Below are 8,049 nucleotides of genomic sequence, written 5' to 3'. Positions count from 1 at the left end.
GATGGTGGTGGTGGTGGTAATAATAAAAGGTTGCCAACAACATAAATGTCCCTCAATGGAGAAATGAATACATTGTTGTGTAGTCATATGATAAAATACTACTTCTTAATTTAACCTCTAACTTGTTTTATAAAAGAGGGAGGTTTAAGTGGTAATACTGTGAGCAAATAAGCTGGAACCTGAGGTTGGGAATAACACTCTTCCCTCCCAGTAACACCCCTTGCCAAATAAAAAAACCAAACATGGTGGGTAGGTGTGTGTGTAAGTAACTGAGATGGAAAATGACCTCTTACACCATAAAAACCCAAAACCAGTGTCATCAATTCCATTCCAACTCAGAGACCCTATATGACAGAGCAGAACTGCTTAACAGGGTTTCCAAGACTGATCTTGACAGGAGAAGACTGCCACGTCTTTTCTCAGTGCTGCTGGTAGGTTTGAACTGCTAACCTTTCCAGTAACAGCCAAGTGCTTAACCACTGTGCCACTAGGGTTCCTTATTCACCTCTTATAGTAGGTGAGGATTTGACTCTTGTATCATTGCCTCAGTTTACTTCCCTTTCTGGTCTTTTAAATAAAACTGCACTACAATACTTGGGTACCAAAACCAAAACCAAACCCACTGCCATCAAGTCAGGTCTGACTCATAGCGATCCCTCCTTGGGTTTTCAAGGCGTTATCACTACATAAGTGGATTGCCCAACCTTCCTTCTGAGAAGTGGCTAATGGGTTTAAACCACCAGCCTTCTGGTTAGCAGTCAGATGCCTTAGGCACTACGCCATCAGAGCTCCCCAAATAAAAAGCCCCATAATTATTGTTCACAGGAGCCAGGCTGTATACTTTCATTGTGTTCCCACTCTTGAAAAAGATTAACTGTCTAGTCACTACGCTCTTAAGAATCTAGGGATTTTCAAACTTTTGAAAGAATCTTCATTCAATACCTTAGACACCAATCCCAACATAGGAAAGGGGAGTTCTGCTAACAGGAGGCTGGGAACTGGTGCTCCAACAACTTTTTCCTTTGAGAAAAAGCCTGAACTACACAAAATTCTTAAATTGGTCATACCTATTGCCACAAGTTGGTACTGACTTGACAACTGACAACAATGTTGTTGTTGGTTATGCGACGTCCAGTCGGACCTGACTCATAGAGACCCCTCCTTGGGTTTCCAAGGCAGTATCACTACGGGAGTAGGTTGCCCCATCTTCCTTCCTAAGAGTGGCTGGTGGGTTTGAACTGCCAGCCTTCTGGTTAGCAGTCAAGTGTGCCTTAGGCAAAATGTGATCTTTGAATGAAAATTCCATGGGCTCCCAAAGAACTTATAACTCCAGGAATTAATTAAATCCATAGACTTTCAATTCAGTAGAGCCAAATTGCTGTAATAATTACAATCAGTCCTAAGATAAATTTTAATACCAAATAATATACTTAAAGTAAGTTGGACACTATTATCACTATAGTTTTACACTAATAAGATGCTTATTCATAGGCAAAATCTCATTAAAAAGTTCATGTTATTGAGGAATTTTGTTATAAGAAGCTGTACTGCATGTCTTCAAGAATGTGCTTAAGGATGAAGCAAAATCAATTCTTCATAATGATACAAATAAAAAAAGTGTAAAGGACCCAAGAGAAAGAAGGTATGAGACCCATAAACTAGAGTAATTCTTGGATTGTACTAGTCCTCTTCACTTCAAATGCATGCCTGAGTATTGTCATTAGAGATGGTATTATATGGAAAGAACCAAAATATATTTGTTGTACAGATTTATTTTCACTAAAGAAATCACTGTTGTCATTATTATACCAAAACCAAACTCAGTTGCCATTGAGTTGATTACAGCTTGCAGCAACCCTACATGACAGAACTCCCCCCGATGGCCTATGTTCTTTGTAATGTTTGCCACAAATATTGGTCTAGTAGTACGACAATAATTACTCCCATGTTTTCTACATTTAGCATTAAGAAACATAATTCTTGACCATAAATTGTACTCAGGTTAATAAACTTATGATGCAGAAAGCTAGAAACATTTGTTTATATTCTTTTATTTTTAAAACAAGTCTCAGAAAATACGCAACTTGGTATTTTACTATCTTCTACATTAACTATAATTTGATTGTGTGGAGCATAACAAATTGTGGATAACATTGAGAAGAATGGGAATTCCAGAACACTTAATTGTGCTCATGAGGAACCTGTACATAGACCAGGAGGCTGTTGTTCAAACAGAACAAGGGGATACTGGTACTGCATGGCTTAAAATGAGGAAGGCAGTGTGCCAGGGTTGTATCCTTTCACCACACTTACTTAATCTGCACGCTGAGTAAATCATCTGAGAAGCCGAACTGTAAGAAGAGTGTAGCATTAGGATTGGAAGAAGACTCATTAACAACCTGAGATACACAGATGATGCAACTTTGCTTGCTGAAAGTGAGGATGACTTGAAGCACTTACTGATGAAGACTGAAGACTACAGTCTGCAGTATGGATTACATCTCAACTAAAAGAAAGCAGCACAATAAATGGAGAAAGATTTGTCCAAGATTTCTTATCACCTGGTTCTACAATCAACACCAATGGAATCAGCAGTCAAGACATTGATGTATTGTGCCCTGGGCAAATGTGCTGCAAGCGACCTCTTTTTAAAGTGCTGAAGAGCAAAGATGTCTCTTTGAAGACTAAGGTGCGCCTAACCCAAGCCATAGTATTTTCAACTGCCTCATATGGACATGAGAGCTGGACAATGAATAGGGAAGACTGAAGAAGAGTTGATGCTTTTGAGTTGTGGTGTTGACAAAGAATGCTGAAAGTACCATGGACTGCCAGAAGAATTAACATATCTGTCTTGGAAAAAGCGTAGCTGGAATGCTCCTTGGAAGCGAGAAAGGCCAGACTTGGTTTGACTTACTTTTTGTTCATGTTGTCAGAAAGGACCATTCTTTGGAAAAGGTATCATGCTTGGTAAAGTGGAGGATCAACAAAAAAAGGGGAAGGCCCTCAATGAGACGGATTTACACAGTGGCTGCAACAACGGGCTCAGGAATAGCAAGTATCACAAGGTTGGCGCAGGACCGGGCAGCGTTATGTTCTGTTGTACAGAGTCACTATGAGTTGGAGCCAATGCGACAGCACCTAACACCACCACCACATTAACTATTAAAAGAGCTCAAATAAACTAACTTTTAGGTAAGTATATAGTAGTGCTTTATTTCTATACTGGAAACTTTCATTTTTGTTTCAAATTTTGTTATGGTTTCTCATGAGAACACAAGTCTAGTAAAGCTGGCCTGAGAGAGCCTAACAGTACTACAAAAAGAAATCAAACACAACAGAAACCCACATAACTGAAAATAAAACTGACGTTAAGGACTATAGGAGAAATTAAGAGTTGCAGTCACTCTTGGCTACTGAAAAACATTTAAAACAGAAAACTCAACTATCTTAAATATTATAATTGCCATGTCTCGTAATGGCAAAAAACTATGTGACAGAAATTATGAGTGTTTAATGAAAAAGGAAGACAGGAGAACTGATGTATTAAAATTGTGGTGGTGGTGAAGAATACTGAATGTAACATGGATTGCTAGAACAGGGAACAAATCAGTCGTAAAAGAAATACAACTAGAATGTTCCTCAGAAAGTGAGGATGGTGAGACTTTGATCTGCTTACTTTGGATGCATCATCAGGAAAGACCAACTGCTAGTATATGACATCATGGCTGGTAAAGTAGAGGGCCAATGAAAACAAAGCAAACTCTCAATGAGATGGACTGACAGAATAGCTGGAACAATGGGCTCAGACACACTACACATCATTACATTGGCACAGGAGTAGACAAAGGTTTATTCTGTAGTTCTATTTAAGGTCGCCATGACTCAATGACAACTAATGACAACCTTTCCCCAAAACTGTTGAATGTCCAACAACAAAAAAGCGACATCAGCATCAAGTTCTGATCTACTTACTTGTCATTAAAAAAAGAAAAAAATTCGAAGTCCTTTTTCTATGGGTCCAACTTGACATGGCCTCTATTACAGTAAAGTGATTTTATTTAAAATGAGTTAAAAGACTCAATCTACTGAGACATTTTCAAAAGATTAAAATGATGTTACTCATATCCCAGGTGAAAAATCAAACTCTATTGTTAACTTTAACCTAAATAATGGTTTCCCAAGTTGAAACACATCATAGGAATTTTCTAGGCAAACAAAAAAAAAAAGTACAATATCAAAGACTACACCTTGTTTATCTTGCTTTCAAAGTTTCAGCGTAACAGTGACCATCCCATCATCTCCTACCACCCCAAAGTAAATTTTACATCAGGCTTGTATGTCTTAAGATTCACTTACTATTATATTGGTATATTAGAATAAATGAACAAACTAGAAGCTGTCCAAAAGGACTCAAGCAGTAGTTCTGAGTCTGCAGGTCCCCAGGAACTGTTCAGGAGGTCTGTGAAGTCAAAACTACTTTCAAAATAATAATAGTAGTAAATTCTTTTTCAACATGTTTATATTTGCTGTGTGAAAGAAATGGTGGTCAAGCTGCTGGCACTTAAGCACGAATCAAGACAGTGGCACCAAACTTTGTTAGTCACCATTTTATCTTCACTGCAACACACAGGAAAAAGAAAAAGCCACTTTCTCTTAAAAGTGTTCTTCAGGAAGCTTTAAAAATTTTATTAAACCACCACCTGAAGTACACATCTTTTTTAATATCCTATATATGAAATGGGAAGTACAGGTTCTGCTGCATATTAGTGTAATTTTGCTATTGAGAAGCACAATGAAATAGTGCTTTTTTTCATGGAACACCATTTTTACTTGAAAGAATGACTGACAAGACTATGATTATTCAGCACAGATTTTCTCTATAACGAAGTGAGCCTGTCACTTAAGAAAAACAGCTGACATCTATTGACAGTGATAAGATTTCTGCTTTCAAAGGAAAAACGAAAAACTGAAAAAAATCGTTATCTGTCATTGTGAGCTTGAGTTTCCCAATACTTAAAAGATTGTCCTAACAGTATCAGTTACGTTAACAACAAAAAATAATATACAATATTACATGTCAGTTATGTGGAAGAACTGCATGCAAAATTACATGAAGCAGCATTTTCCAAATGACCAATGCATGTTACAAAATAACTATCAGGTGAAAGATTCATTCAAAATGCAAGACAGACCAATGGACTGTAATGTAACAGAATATGAGGTCTACTAATAAAGTTTCAGATTTTACACTGCAATTACTCTTCAAGAAAGGACTAGTTGTCAAGTTTTGACACTATCAAAAAGGAGTAACCACAATGATCTGAAGCTATTAAAATACTCTTTTCCAATTACATATCTGTGTGAGGCCACATTTCTTCATATACTGCAATCAAAGTGCCACAATGCAACAGACTGAATATGGAAGCATATATGAGAATCCATCCCAATTACAGATTTGCAAAAAGGTAAACCAATGCCACTTCTAAAAACTAAATATGGTTAAAAAAATAATTACTTTTCATAAAATTATGTTAATGTTTAAATGTAGTGCATTTATTATTTTTAATGAATTAGAACAAATATGTAAAATTTCACAGGTTTAATTTCTAATGTACCCAGCACCCACAGATATAACCCACATAAACAGAAGTCTTTGCAGTCCTCGATTTTTAAGAACATAAACAGGTCCTGAGACCAAAATGCTTGAGAACAGCTAGCTAGGGAATTCAGATTTTTAAGCACTGAACATGGGTTTTCTGTTATTCCATACATAATATTTGTGATTCAAGGACCATTTGTGGCCCTGAAAAAGACAGATTTTTAAAAAGTGGTATAAAAAAAAATGTCTTTGGAGTGGATTAATTAGTACTGTCCAATACAGTTTATTCACCCTTGGAATTTTCATTCATCTACATTGGTTTTCTATGAAAAAATTCAGTCTGTTAACTATAATAAATGTTTAAAATAACATTCAAAACTGTATTTTTATTTTAGAAAATCAAACCACATAGTAAATTGCCACTGTTTTTATCAATTCTTTATTTAGGTAACAAGTTGGTTATGTTCACTGCATTGTATGAAACATCACAATATCATACTGGAAAAGTACTATCAGTACAGGGTTGGATCAGAGTGGACAGTTTGAACAATAAACCATTTTGCATTCTTCATTCCCTATCTTTCAACAACCCCACCCCCCACACCCAGTAAAGGGACATACAGCTTTTAACATCATCATGTAAAGCACTTTAACTTACAAAGCTAAAATCTAAAGAATAAATAAAATATATTGTGGCAATAATTCCTTTTAGACCAAAAATCAGGTGCACAATGAATCAAATAATCAGGAAAGCTGTCTATATTCAAATATGTGACTCTCCAGAAAACAGCTTCAGAAAAATGTTACAGAAAATACCATGAATTCCATTTCACACAGGACCAGATGATGACTCATTATTTTAACTACACACAAGGGCAATTACATCCTGCTGAAACAGTTTAAACGTATAGGAAAATGTTTACAAAAGCATCCACAACATGTAAACCATGTACAAATGGATATGTTGTTTCTCCTACCCCAGTTGCTTTCTTTTATTAAATGTTTCGCTCTTCATGTTAAGCATTAATTGGATTTAAAACATGCAAAACTCAAAAAAGAATTCAAGAAATCAAGGTTATTGCAAAAATAGAATTAAACTAATAATCTTCAAGTACCTATGTGACAGCCACTCTGTACCGTGCCCAATGTTATAAAATGAAAGGTCACTGAACCCAAGAAAATATCTCTGTAGTATTACCTTAGATCTAAAATAGATCATTTCAATTGTATTTATAATAATTTCAATGTAATATTCTGAGCTTTTAAAATAACGTAAACAATTAAAAATTATACCGAATTACCTAAAACTTGTATCTTAAAACCTGAAAAATTAAACTATAGAAACCCACATGTAAAACAAAAATCACAATTTACATTATAAAGGCAAATTCCATCATTTAAAAAATTTTCTGCAGCAGTGAGATGTCAAAGCAAATTATAAATAGCCATAAATTAATCCATTTGGTTTCAAAAGATTGACTAGTGAACGTTGAAGGATGTACTAGATACATGCATAAAATTCAGAAGGGCTTATATTATTATTGCCAAATACACTTTATCTTGAAGCAAGGCAACAATACAATGTGGACATTATTGGAGAACCCGGTTGGTGACACAAGTAAAATTGGAAAAAATTAAATAACAATTAATAATAAATACATATATCCTATAGTAAATTGCTCAAATGAAATTCCAAGCTACAGAGCTGCAAAAGGTTTCCAACTTGGTGAACTGAAAAAGGAACATCTCATATAATTCTTTACTCTTACATGCTCATATGTTGTGTGTTTTGGTTTTTTTTTTAAAAAAATAAAGTAACGTATCTTCAGAGTACAGCTAACTATATTCCCATGCACCTCAGGCACATCTGTTGATGTATAGTGAAATAATTCCGTTGGTTTCTAGGGCCAAAAGTTCAATACAGATGTAATCTGTATGCCTGAGGTTGGTAAAAATACTATAGTACAGGCAATGCTACTAGTGGCAATTATCAGAAAACACAAATATGAACAAATGATGGGAAATGCTAATAATTTTCTGCTCATATCACAAAACGGTGGGGATCCACAAGAATATTTTTCCCTTGTATTGAAGAAAATTGTGATTAAAAGTTTTTCCCCAAATTTTCAGAATCAAAAGCATTTTAGAAGGTTTATAAGGCTACCATGGGTCTTCTAGATCTCCAGCACCCTACAGGAAGAGAAAAGGAAGAACATTATTATTATTATTTAACTATACTATGTCCAGGTTGGAATGAATTGCAAAAGAAAACAAAATCAGATGAACAAAATTACCTTCCTTTGTTTGAAAAAGGTACTTTACAGAGAGGTGTGTGTGAGTGTACAGATGTATCTATCTATATAGGTAACAGGTTGATTTTTCCTCCCCTCTCCACCAAATGCCTTCCTCTTTCTTAAATCACTTAAAAAATATTCTGGCTTTAGAAAAAC

The sequence above is a fragment of the Orycteropus afer genome, unplaced genomic scaffold (assembly GCF_000298275.1).
Source record: "Orycteropus afer afer isolate SDZICR_OR568_19922 unplaced genomic scaffold, OryAfe1.0 scaffold00124, whole genome shotgun sequence".
In the NCBI taxonomy this organism is placed as follows: Eukaryota; Metazoa; Chordata; class Mammalia; order Tubulidentata; family Orycteropodidae; genus Orycteropus; species Orycteropus afer.
The sequence above is the reverse complement of the archived record's forward strand: the minus strand, read 5'-3'. Positions refer to the sequence as shown.